Source organism: Ostrea edulis, chromosome 5 (assembly GCF_947568905.1).
Source record: "Ostrea edulis chromosome 5, xbOstEdul1.1, whole genome shotgun sequence".
In the NCBI taxonomy this organism is placed as follows: Eukaryota; Metazoa; Mollusca; class Bivalvia; order Ostreida; family Ostreidae; genus Ostrea; species Ostrea edulis.
Window position 1 is genome coordinate 62,317,671 of NC_079168.1, and position 14,133 is coordinate 62,331,803.

A 14,133-nucleotide genomic window follows, 5' to 3' on the forward strand; every position below is an offset into this window, starting at 1 on the left:
TGATAGATTTTAATGAAACTTTCAGCAAAAATGTAAAATAGGATTTTCTATAACAGTTTTCTTTAGTTTTGTCAAAATCACTTCCGGTCGCAAGCTACGGCTGAATTTCCGTTTTTCAAATGACATTTTGCCCGGGCGTTTTCTCATAAACGGTTAAAAATTGGGTCTTCAAACTTTCAGGGATGATAGATGGTGACTTGTAGCTGTGCAATAGGGTATTATCATTGCAATCCGTCACTTCTGGCCGTCACAGGAAGTGAACAAAAGAAACGTCAAATTTCAAACTAATGCTTTTGAAACAAAACTTGCATAGATTAATTAGATATCTTTCGGCGTTTCAGAAAATGTTAAGACTTACCGGAAGTTTAACCAGCAACTTCCGGTTTTTACAAAAAAACTTCGAAAAAATGGTCTTTCTTTGTCCTCGTATATCTCGTTTATTTATCAAACTTTTCATACGATATTTACAGATATTATTGACATTATCCATCTTAAGAGAACCCTGTAACACTATTTTAAAATTCACTTCCGGTCACAAGCTACGGCCGAATTTCTGTTTTTTAAATGATATTTTGTCCGGGCGTTTACTGATAAACGGTTAACGATTGAGTCTTCAAACTTTCCGGGATGATAAATTATGACTTGTAGCTGTGCAATAGGGTATCATCATTGCCATCCGTCACTTCCGGCCGTCGCCGGAAGTGAACAAAAGAAACATCAAATTTCAAACTAATGCTTTTGAAACAAAACTTGCATAGATTAATTAGGTCTCTTTCGGCGTTTCAGAAAATGTTAGACTTTAAGGAAGTTTAATCAGCAACTTCCGGTTTTAAGAGAAAAACTTCAAAAAATTGGTCTTTTTTTGTCCTCGTATATTTTGCTTAGTTATCAACATTTTAATACGATGTTTCAAGACATTATTGACATTAGTCATCTCTGTAGAACTCTTTAATACTATTTCAAAATTCTCTTCCGGTCTCAAGTTACGGCCGAATTTTTGTTATTCAAATAACATTTTGTTCGAGAGTTTTCTCCTAAACGATTAACGATTGAGTCTTTATACTTTCAGGAATGATAGATAGTGACATGTAGTTTTGTAATAAAGGTTTATCATTGCTATCCGTCACTTCCGGCCGTCACCGGAAGTGAACAAAAGAAACGTCAAATTTCAGAGTTATGCTTTTGAAACAAAACTTGCATAGGTTCATTGGGTCTCTTTCGGAGTTTCAGAAAATGTTAGACTTACCGGAAGTTTAACCTACAACTTCCGGTTTTTAGAGGAACCCTTCGAAAAATTGGTCTTTCTTTGTTCTCATATATCTCGCTTATCTATCAACTTTTTAATACGATGTTTACAGATATTATTGACATTGTCCATATTTACTGTACCCTTGAGTAATATTTCAAAATTCACTTCCGGTCGCGGGTAAGGGCCGAATTTCCGTTTTTCAAATGACATTTTGTCCAGGCGTTTTCTCATAAACGGTTAAAGATCGAGTCTTCATACCTTCAGGCATGAATGATGGTGACATATAGCTCGATAATAAGGTTTGTCATTGTCATCCGTCATTTCCGTCCGTCACCGGAAGTGAACAAATTTCTGCTTTTGAATGAAAACGTGCATAGAATAATTAAGTCTCTTTCGGAGTTTCAGAACATGTTAGACTTACATCCTATCTCGTCAGAAATTGGACGGAAGACCTATTCGTTGCTCGCAACGAGATCATTTCTAGTTATTATTATTGTTCTTTTTCTTACCGATTTTGTGCACGCAATTTCTCTAAAACGGCTTGATAGATTTTCATGAAACTCTCAGGAAAGATGTAAAAGAGGATTGTCTAGAAAGGCCTTTTTTTGGTTTGGGAAAAATCACTTCCGGTCAGAAGTTACGGCTGAACTTCCGTTTTTCAAATGACATTTTGTCCGGGCGTTTTCTCATAAACGGTTAAAGATTGAGACTTCAAACTTTCAGGGATGATAGATGGTGACTTGTAGCTATGCAATAGGGTATTATCATTGCCATTCGTCACTTCCGGCTGTCACCGGAAGTGAACAAAAGAAACGTTAAATTTCAAAATTATGCTTTTGAAACAAAACCTGCATAGATTAATTAGGTCTCTTGCGGCGTTTCAGAAAATGTTAGTCTTACCGGAAGTTTAACCAGCAACTTTCTGTTTTTAGAGAAAAATTTCGAAAAATCGGTCTTTCTTTGTCCTCGTATATCTCGCTTATTTATCAACCTTTTAATACGATATTTACAGATACTATTGACATTATTAATATCAATAGAACGCTTTAATACTATTTCAAAATTCACTTCCGGTCGCAAGTTACGGCCGAATTACCGTATTTCAAATGACATTTTGTCCGGGCGTTTTCTCATCAACGATTAAAGATTGAGTCTTGAAACTTTCAGGGATGATAGATGGTAAACTGTAGCTGTGTAATAAAGGTTTATCACTGTCATCCGTCACTTCCGGCTGTCACCGGAAGTGAACAAAAGAAACGTCAAATTTCAAAATTATGTTTTTGAAACAAAACTTGCATAGATTAATTAGGTCTCTTGCGGCGTTTCAGAAAATGTTAAACTTACCAGAAGTTTAACCAGCAACTTCCGGTTTTTAGAGAAAAACTTTGGAAAAATGGTTTTTCTTTGCTATCATATCTCTTGCTTATAAAGAAGGTGTTTTTGTGATTTTAACATATACATGTATAATGGACATTATCCATCTTCAGAGTATAGTGAATAATTGTTGTTTTTTTTCAAAATTCACTTCTGTTCGTTAAATATGTACGATTTCCGGTTTTTTTTTCTCCAAGTCTTTTCTCATAAATACTCAAAGATTGAGTCTTGAAGGTTTCAGGAAAGTTAGATAGTGACTTGTAGATGTGACATACGTGTTTCAACTTTCTTCCTGTCACTTTCGTCATCCGCCGGAAGTACCATAAAAATATGTAATATTTCATTTTTTAAATTCTAATCCTCAAAAAATTATTGAATAGTGTAATAAATCATATCATTTCCACCGGAAGTTGGTTGTTCGAAACCGGAAGTTGTCCAAAAACTCAGTATTTTCTATGGAAATTTTTAGTGTGTTTCCTACGTTGTTCAATTGGAATTTTTAGTCGTTTTATGGACTCCTGAGATACTCAAAAGTGAGTGAAACAAAACCGAAATTGTTATATAATTGATAAATCACGTCTTACATATACGTGTTTATTTCTTTCATGTATAGTCGTTCTTCACTAATTCACTAATTGAATTCTTCCAGTCAAGGTCCTATCTCGTCAGAATTGGACGGAAGACCTATTCGTTGCTCGCAACGAGATCATTTCTAGTTATTATTATTTCCCCCCCCCCCCCTTCGAAATCTCAGAGATGGCTGGATGGATTTTCTTGAAATTTTCAGGGATAATAGAGAATGAAAATATCTCGGACATTCTTTTTCATTTTTTCAAAATTCACTTCCGGTCGGCAAATACGGCTTATTAGCTGTTTTCGTTGTCCAGCGTTTTTCTCAGAAGCGGTAGAAGATATAGAGTCACCAAATTTTCAGAGTTAATAAATCTCACTTTGTAGGCGTGCAGTTGGGGTTTCAGATTGTCGGCCGTCACTTCCGGTCGTCACCGGAAGTGATAAAATGAATCGAAAAATTAAAGTTGTAGCTGTTGAATCGAAACCTATACCACTTTATCAGGTGTCTTTAGGAGTATTGAAAACCGTTGACCCCACCGGAAGTCGAAACGTCCACTTCCGGTAATTAAGGAAAAACTTTTCAAATTCTCCTTTTTCAATGCCTTAAATCTCGTTTACTAAACAAGTGTTTGACTGGTATTTAACCATATGTTGTAGACACTATAAATGTCTAAAATAACGTCAAATATTTTTCGAAAATTCACTTCCAGTCGTGAGGTAGGGGGTGGACAAATTCAAACTTTGTTTTTTCAGTTTCTCAATAATAAATATATATAGACGCTTGAAACTTTTAGGGTTGATAAACTAGCTTTAGGCGATTGTACACATACTTTCAATTTTTTTGTCCATCACTTCCGCTCTATACCGGAAGTATTTGAAAAAAAATGGCGATTTTCAGATTTCTTCGAGTGATTTCTCAGAGATGGCTGGATGGATTTTCTTGAAGTTTTCAGGGATGATAGAGAATGAAAATACCCAGCAAATTTTTTTCCGTTTTTTCAAAATTCACTTCCGGTCGTCAGATATGTCCAATTTCCGTTTATATAGAAGAGATCTTGTCCGCGGGAGATCTCGGAAACGGTTAAAGATTAAGGCACCAAACTTTCAGGAATGATAGATCATGACAAGTAGGTTTGTCGAATATGGTTAACTCCGTCAGCCGTCACTTCCAGTCATCACTGGAAGTGATCAAAAATATCGAAAATTTCAGATTTTTTCTTTTGACGCAAAACGAGCACTAGTTTATTGTTTCATTTTTGTAGTTTTGAAATATGTTGATCCTAGCGGAAGCAAAAAAGGCAACTTCCGATTTTAAGAGAAAAACTGCAAAAATTGAGTTTTTGACTTTGCCTTAAATCTCACTTGTATATGGGGTATTACAAATGATTTTCTTGTATGTTATAGACATTGCAAATGTCTAAATTAACGTAAAATAGTTTGGTGAAATCTACTTCCGGTCGCGAGATTTGCAGTCTTCAAAATGAGAATTTGTTCAAGCTAATACTCTGCAAATGTGAATGACTGAAGTCTCAAGTTTTCAAGACTGATAGTCAGTCATCAGTGTGTTTGCATCATGTGAGAATCGTACGTAGCCATCACTTCCGGTCGTGAAAGGAAGTGATATGAAAAATGTCATTTTTTGAAGTTTTTTTTTTGTTTTGACAGATATTGGGACTAATACAGATGATGATTAGGTCTTGTTCATGTAAAATATGTCCACCGGAAGTGCCGACCAAAAAACCGGAAGTTGTCTCAAACATGGGTATTTTTGTCGAAAGTTAAGAGTATGATTAGTTGAGAATTATTAAGGTGTAGAATGGAATATTTATGCGATTGGAACTCTTCGATCTCGACAGGAAGTAGTATAACGGAAGACCTACTCATTACTAGTAATGAGTTTCTAGTTATCATTATTATTTTTTTGACCAAATTTTGTGCAGGAGTTTTCTCGAAAACTATACAGTGGTTTTCAGTGAAACTTTCAGGAAAAATGCATTTTATTATGAACTTTGTTTATCACAAAAAAAATTGGGAAAATTCCATTTCGGTTCCAAGTTATGGACAATTTCCTGACTTTCAAATGGAACTTTGTCCGCGAGTGATCTCAGGAACGGCTAAAGATATGAACTGGAGACTTATTAGAGATGATAGAACATGACTTATAGATTTGCTCAATCACTATTTTCTACGTCGTCATCACTTCCGGTCGCTTCCGGAAGCGAATTTAAAAAATTTCAAATTTTTTGTTTTTTAATGTTTTTCTTTGATAAAGGTAAGATAAATAGAGACTCTTTATAGAATGCTGAATATGATATTTGTTTTTAAATTGATCAAACCAAACTCTAGATATTTGTAATTTTCATTTTGAAGCGAGGTCCTCGCTAGCCTAATGGTTAGCGTAGTGGATTTTCATGCGGGCGACCCGGGTTCAATCCCCCAGATTATTCGAATATTTTTTTCCCACTTTATAACAATTGAAGAATTTAAGGTTATCTACTGGACACGGAAAGAACGGAAGACCTTCTTGTTGCCATGGCAACAAGTTTCTAGTTAAGGTCTTCCGTTACCAACGGAAGACCATCTAGTGATTCTACTGTTTATTATTATTTTTTTTTTTTTTCCCTTTCGTCTCCGAGACGGATGGATGGATTTTCATGAAACTTTCACAGATTATGGAGAACGATGGTACCTCTAGGCATATTTTTTTCATTTTTTCAAAATTCACTTCCGTTCGTCAGATACGTCCGATTTTCCGGTTTTTGAAAGCAACCTTGTCTGGGGGTAAACTTGAAAACGACTAAAGATAATCGAATGAAACTTTCAGGGATGATAGATCTCTTTTCTATGAGCATGCACGTAATATATTTTGTCGCCGTCACTTCCGGTCGTCACCGGAAGTGATTAAATGAATCATCAATTTCAAACTTTTTTCTTTCAAATTGAAACCTATATCGAATTACTAGGTCTCTTTCTAATTCTCAAAACATGTTGACCCCACCGGAAGTTGAATCTCCAACTTCCGGTTATATCAAAGAAAGACCAATCATTCTCTCATTTTTCAGTGCCATAAATCTCGGTCATGAAACAAGTTAATGAGTTGAGTTTTACATATATTATAGGCACTATAAATGTCTAAAGTAACCTCAAATATTTTTGTAATATTCACTTCCGGTCGTTAGATATGGTGTGGACAAATTCAGACTTTGTTTCCCTGATATCTCCGGAACGAGTATAGATATACACTTGAAACTTGCAGGGGCTTTAGATTAGCAATAGTCCATCTTAAATATATTTTGTATATGAGTGTACGTCACTTCCGTTTTCAACAGGAAGTGGTTGAAAAATTTACTATATTCAAATTTTTTCAACAAGATTTCTCAGAGATGGCTCAATGGATTTTCTTGCCAATTACGAAGATGATAGAGAATTGTAGTACCCTTAGACACGATCTTTCATTTTTACAAAATCTACTTCCGTTCGTAGGATATGTCCGATTTCCATTTTTCAAAAAATCATCTTGTCCGGGGGTAATCTCAAAAACGACTAAAGAGGAACAAATGAAACCCTCAGGTATTATAGATCTCTCGATTGTATAGTGCATGCACATTAATTTGTTTTTCGTTATCACTTCCGGTCGTAACCGGAAGTGATTGAAAGAATCACTAATTTCAAACTTTTTCTTTTAAATTGAAACCTACACTAGTTTATTAAGTCTCTTTCAAAGTATTCAAAGAATGTTTACCCCCTCGGTAGTCAAAACGGCTACTTCCGGTTTCTCGATAAAATACTCTTCTACCTTTCGTCTTTGTGCCCCCCATAAATCTTGTTTATATTTCAAGTGTTTGATATGATTTTCAAATATCTTAAGAACAGTATCAACATCCTGAGTTAAGACAATTTTATTTTTCAAAATTCACTTCCGGTCGGTAGTAAGCCACTACTTTTTCTTTCTTTAGTCTGCTTCTTTTTCTTGAGAACTCTTTCAAATAGAGACGTGAAACTTTCAGGAAATATAGACAATAGAGAGTCGCTGTGGTTTATGGGAAAACACATCTGAATATTACTTCCGGTCGTCACCGGAAGTTACGACAAATGGGTGAAAACTTCATTAACACACCTCTCATGTCTTGAAAAGGCACATTCTCTGATATATTTGAATGATTCTCGTAAGAACAGAAAGCTATGTACCGGAAGTGTTCAAACGGAAGACCTACTCATTAACAGTAATGAGTGTCTAGTTAAGGTCTTCCGTCTCAATACCGTCAATACCGGAAGTATTTGAAAAAATGTCGATTTCCCAATTTCTTCGAGGGATTTCTCAGAGATGGCTGGATATATTTTCTCGAAATTTTCAGGAATAATGTCTTATGAAATTGCCTTGCTATAATTATTTTTGTTTTTACAAAATTCACTTCCGGTCGGAAAATAGGGCCGATTTTCTGTTTCTCAAAAGGAATTTTGTCCAGCATTTTTCTTGGAAAAGGTCAAATATAGGTTCATCAAATATTTAGGGTTATGTAACAGATATACACATACCGGTATACCCATGACCGTTTCTTCACAGTCCAGTCAGCTATGTTAAATAGTACTCTCTCTCTGTCTCTCTCCCCCCCCCCCCCTCTCTCTCTCTCAAATTTTATAAAGATTAGAATTTGCTGATGCAAGGTTTTCCTTTCCCTACTTTGATATAAATTTATGTTATCCATGTTTTCTTTTTAAATATTTGTACAAATACATTGTATAGAATTAAATTCCTGAAAAACAATATGTGATTGATACCGACAGGAATAATCAGTTTTCGTGAAGTTACCTTTGCCGTTTTACGGATAAAGCGTATATATATGCACTTGTATATGGTCATCTTCCGACATTGGTATATGGTAATCTACCCTTATATTGAATGTGTGGTTCAATAAAGTTAACATGAGAAGTTTTTGTAAAATGTGTTTTACATGTGATGCATGCACATGTATATGGCAATTTAATGATTTATTTATAGTATTGCTGAACAAACGATCTGTTTTCAGTTTATGATCAGTATATTTTTTTTTTACGTTAACGGGAGATAACTCGCGTTTGTTGATGGCATTAATCATCTACAGGTGAGACCGCGGCAAGGACCGCGGGATATGCAGGGTTACCTGAGATATACCGCAGTAGCTCTATCCCGCAGGGGGAGCGCGAAAAATACGGGATCCGCGCTGGCCGTACTGTATCTGTAAGAGACGATATCGATTGTAATATCTTAACGATGCCAAGCTGATTTTTCAGTTCTTGGACATTTATCTCTTGAACAGATTCTGACTGGCTTTTAGCCATTTTACTTTGTTTACACGCCCGTGTCGGCGGTGCATTAGCACTTGTTGAACAAGTTGAGGTCTGCGTTTTAAGCTTCATTCCTCTTGTTTTCTTACCTACCCCATCCGTACTCCTTGTATGAAGCTTATCTCCAAATAAATCCTCAATATCAGAATAATTATCATGGTCGCTACCCATGAGAGATAGGACATCGTCCTGATTTTCTGCTGTCATTATGGCAATAAATACAACTCACACAAAGTTAACTTACCTTTCAAAAGATTATTAAATAATTTAGCTGTTTTACAGCTGACAAAAAACACTCCCCCAAAAAAGCCAACTTGAACAACGTTCTAAGTTTCTAACAATACCTTTGATAGTAGCGACACACCTGTCTTACAGGTAAACACTCACGCCGCTCAGAGAAAAAGAATGACTTCGGCACGTGGAGCTGTGGTTTATATACCACTAAACACAGGTGTGTATACGTCACACTGGTCATTTTTTAAACTTCTTTGAAGTGAGATATGCCTTGCTGCACTCGGAGATAATGCTATATGATACCCTTGCAGAGCCGAAAGGCGATATGTAATAGAATACATATTAAGATAGACATCACGAATAACTTAAACCACCGTATTACACTGTTAGGAAATTTCTCGAGAGCCAGCGCTTCTGTCAATTGTCAGCCACATGCATCAAGGTCATTTCTGCGCTTGTTGTAAAAAGTCGAAAATATTTTACGCAGATATATTTGAACACGCGGGCGGATATTATTTTTTGATAATATCATAATTTGGATTTATTTATAGCGGCGAATCCAACAAACTTGATTACAAATTGGCATGGCCTAAAAAATGAAAATTTTAAAAATCTAGTAAATTTTTTTATTATGGCCTTATGTTGACTTATATGCGTTATGTTGACTTATATGTTTTGTTGCCTTTATATGTTATGTTGACTTATATGTGTCATATTGACTTATATGTTTTGTTGCTTTACATATGTTATGTGGACTTATATGTTATGTTGCCTTACCCATATGGAAAAATAATACATAAAAGTATATTTTTAATATATTATTAATACAGTCATTTTTGTACTTTTTTGAAATAATACAAAAAAAATATATTATTTTTGTATCACAAAAAAAATGGGTAACTCATTTTTATATTAAATTCTGACTTTGATTTTTTAAAGGGTATTATTTTTGTATCATTTTGGACTTAGATTATTTTCAATATATTATTTTTGTATTTATAGGGACTTAGTTTTTTTTCTAGCATATTATTTTTGTATCAAAATTAAACTTAGTCATTTTCACTGTATTAAAATTGTATTTTTTTAAAAACTTAGTCATTTTTAATCCAAATCTTTGAATTTATATGTATTAATTTTGTATTATAATTGGACTTAAAAAAATTTCAGTGATTTTTCACTGTATTATAATTGTATTTTTTTTAACTTAGTCATTTTTAATCCAAATCTTTGATTTTATATGTATTAATTTTGTATTATAATTGGACTTAAAAAAAACTCCCAGTGATTTTCATTGTATAAAAATTGACTAATTTTTAAATTGAAATATAAAACTTATAACTTGTGGAAAACATGATGCAAGATTTAGCTTCTCAACTTCACAGTAAAGATTTCAAACTTTTAAGTTTAGACAACTTTATCAGTTGCATGCATAATGAAATAATAAGGAAGTATACTTCTAAATAACACTGGAGACATTATTTATTGCATATTTCCAGGACAGTCTGTAAAATACAGTATAGTTTCTTTTGACTTCATCTAGGTTTCCCATTCTAATAATTGTCATGCAGTCTAATTCTACTGATAACTCTTAAATAAGCTTTTCAATAAGATACAATGTACCATTGTACCTTATTAATACTATCTTCTCATCAAAATAACACAATAAAAATTGTAATCTCTGAACTCAACAAATTATTTCTCCACTTTGTTTGGGTTTACTGCAAGTGGCAGTTGCTATTGCACACACAGAAAAATAAATAAAGTCCTACACATAAATGGCTATCAACTGTCCAGAGCTTGGTCTCAAAGAAATAATGTCACTGAAAAATATGTTGTGCAGAATATGAGCATTTACACATGTACTTCACATTATCTCCATTACTTCACTAAAGCATAGAATGATGGACCACAACAGTTCTCATTACACTATGATGAATGAACAATGTTTCAAGTTTCACAAAGCACATCTCGTCTAAAATCATGTCCACTAAAATGAACCACACTACTGTCTCGCCTGAAAGTGGCTCTGCACTCCACAAATTTTAAGGACATTTGGTTGATGAGCATAGTTCGTTTGAAAAACCATCACTGAATCCACAATAGGCAGAATATGGTAAGCACCTATTACAGATACTTTATCATTTTACACTGTCTTGTTGACTTATGTTTCTTCTCCATCTGACATTCCCTTGAAAAATTCTTGCTCGCAACTTCCATAATTTAAAGTTTGTGTCATCTTCTGGAGGAATTGATTGGCATAAGACATGTCAGATACCTGAAAATGAAACACAAGAAATCAACTGAAATTGAACATTTTCTCTGCAATTTTAATTTTCAAAAAAAAAATTTCATTTTCAAAAATAAATGAGGGCATGAACTTTACTTGTTACTGTTTTATACCAGCATGCTTTACGAAGCGTGTTAGCACTTCAACAAAAGTATGCTGATGTGCAGCATTGTTGTTCATACAATTCATTCTAAAGATGTCCGACACTTTGATCTACAGGTTCACAGAGTTAATTTTGTTTTTTTAAATTCAACCGCAGGGGCATATATATATATATATCTTCAATGTCCTCTAATGAAAGAATTTTTTTTTAAAACTGTAACACAGGCACCTGAAATTTTATCCTTAAGTTACAAATAATGCCATAGATTGAAAAAACATATATCACACCCCTCCCTATAAATGAATACATGCAACTTACTGTTAAAATTTTAGGTGTCTGTGATTGTAACATGCTTATTATTATTTTTTGTGGACATACTCTATCAACAGTTACTTGGGTTTATTAAAGGTCATAAATTGAATATTTCATGTTAGAGAATTGAATTACGTTTACCGTCATTACTTTCTGCAATGCTGCATCCTGGTATTATTCAATCAACATCATTGTCGTCTTCAAAGTCAGTCTGCTTCCTCAAACTTCAAAGTTAGATAGGCTATGCTATATCTCCCGGATTTTTAGGATTATCTGACAAGGAATAGTCGGCAGTTGGGAAAACCTATGATAGAATTGGTCACATGAAAACAAAAACAACTAAAATTTATGAACTTAAACAACGATATATTATTTCACATTGATCATCATCGGGCAACTATCAGGTGCGATTTTACCACAAGTCACTTTGAAAAATAAATATCTATTTCTCAAATACGCAATTATAGGATTTATCAAATAATAATATTAAAGAAAACGAATAAGAAAAATGCATACCGATTGTGAAAACAACGTGCAAGTTCATCGGCACGGGCGCGCCATTACCACTCGACCTCGTGGCTTTTCAAGTTTGGTAGGACTGCTTCTTCCAGTGTTATACACGTCGCATACCCCATAAGAATACTCTAGGAGCCTTTAACAAGTTGTCCACAAAATAGATTGTATACTCTCCACGTGTTTCTCCCATTGTTTTGCTTTCCTTTCCTCACAATGTTCACAGATCGACGATTTCAAAATATGGAAGCGGAAGTGACTGTAGATAGAGTTCGGGTGACTCCGTAATCAATTTTAAATTATTATATTCTTAGTATTTGTTTTAAAAAAACAGCTATGAATTATGAATTAGTTTCTAATAGCAGAAAATTTAAACAAACGAGATAATAACAGCATATTTACGAAAGATAAATACAAGACTAGAATTTTCGGCCGTCTTCGTACTTTCACGCGATTGGTCGAAGTTCCAAAATCTGTAGCTCTCAAATTTGATTGGTTGAATGTGTGACGCTGCCATTTTCAAAGTGATTAGACTGTCGCAATATTTCGGAGGTTATTTTGCATAAATTGCTAAATATTCCGTGGTTGAGTGGAATGAGGACCGGAGTCCAGAATCACGGAATATATAAGGAAGGTGACATCCTGCAAGAACGGCATGTCCAGACGTTTTGGGCCGGGTGTACGTAAAGTTCTTGTGATCATCACAACATGGTAAGTTAAAGTAATGCCCAAGATTTCTTTATTTTGCAGCAGATGAAACTTTCAGTTTATGTAGTATGGAAGGATAGTTTTTCAAAGTAAAGTTGACTTTACAATTTTCTGAAAATTATAGCTAGGCCTATATTCCAAAACAAAACCTAGGCCTTAGCGGTCAAATTTAAAAAAAAAGATCGGGGGGGGGGGGGTTACTCGTCCTGCATAGTTCAAGCTTGTCCAGTTTCCACACTATAGTCATAGATCTATATAGAAGGGGCGGGGGGGGGTGGACAGCAGCAGATCCAGGATTTCCAGAAGGGGTACCTCCAGTGAATATGGTCTCAAATCCGGTGAATATGTGATATGAACCGTTTGCATTTGTATAGATTATAAAGGGACAACAGATAGACTATATGATAATGTTTTATATATATATTTTTTTATAATATTCTATTACAGATTATGCAGTGGTCAAGGCTGACGACAAGTGGTGTGACTTGAAGATAGCCCTTAGGAACAAAGTTAGTGCACTTTGCAACGCAGAAGAAACGGCAGAAGCAGAGGGAGGATGAGTCTCAAGACTGATGTGTTATGAAGATCATGGACAGACTAGATATGAATACCATATAAGGTCACAGACAGACTAGATATGTATACCATATAAGATCATGGGCAGACTAGATATGTACATACCATATCATCAGCTCACTGACAGACTAGATATGTATGTACCATATAACATCATGGACAGGCTAGATATGTATAAAATACTGATTAAACATCTAGCAATTTATTGAATCTTGTACAATGAAAATGACAACAATTTGTTATTATTTATTATATTTATGATAATATAGCCCAAAGTATTTAATAGTCGCTTTTTAAATCTCTACAATAGTAGCCAATGCGACATGGGATATAATGTTTACTGTAACAATGGTTTTAACTTTTAATAGTAGCTGAATTAGTAGCCAATGCATGTCTTTTTATGCCCCGAGATCGGGGGGGGGGGGGGGGGGGGGGGGGGGGGGGGAGAGCATATTGGCATATTGTTTTTGTCCTGTCTGTCATTCTGTCTGAAACTTTAACCTTGCTAATAACTTTTGAACTGTAAGTGATAGAGCTTTGATATTTCACATGAGTATTCCTTGTGACAAGACCTTTCCGTGAGTACCAACATTTTTGACCCTGTAACCTTGACCTTTGAGTTTGACCTACTTTTTGAAAACTTTAACTTTGCTTATAACTTTTTAACAGTAAGTGGTAGAGCTTTAATATTTCACATGAACATTCCTTGTGACAAGACCTTTCCGTGAGTACCAACACTTTTGACCCTTTGACCTTGGAGTTTGACCTACTTTTTGAAAACTTTAACCTTGTTAATAACTTTTGAACTGTACGTGATAGAGCTTTGATATTTCACATGAGTATTCCTTGTGACAAGACCTTTTCGTTGGTACTAAACCT

General features: G+C 34.6%; 1 protein-coding gene and 1 long non-coding RNA gene across 12 annotated transcripts in view; both read right to left on the minus strand.

The window, feature by feature from the left end:
* Positions 1–14,133, minus strand: part of LOC125648853 (phosphofurin acidic cluster sorting protein 2-like) — a 328,050-nt gene that overhangs the window by 276,897 nt on the left and 37,020 nt on the right. The window lies entirely within an intron of this gene.
* Positions 4,450–12,831, minus strand: LOC130054631 (uncharacterized). The gene is made up of 3 exons (XR_008802955.1): positions 11,974–12,831; positions 11,599–11,761; positions 4,450–11,030 (listed from the first exon to the last, which is right to left on the minus strand). It is a non-coding gene; the product is annotated as an uncharacterized LOC130054631 (long non-coding RNA).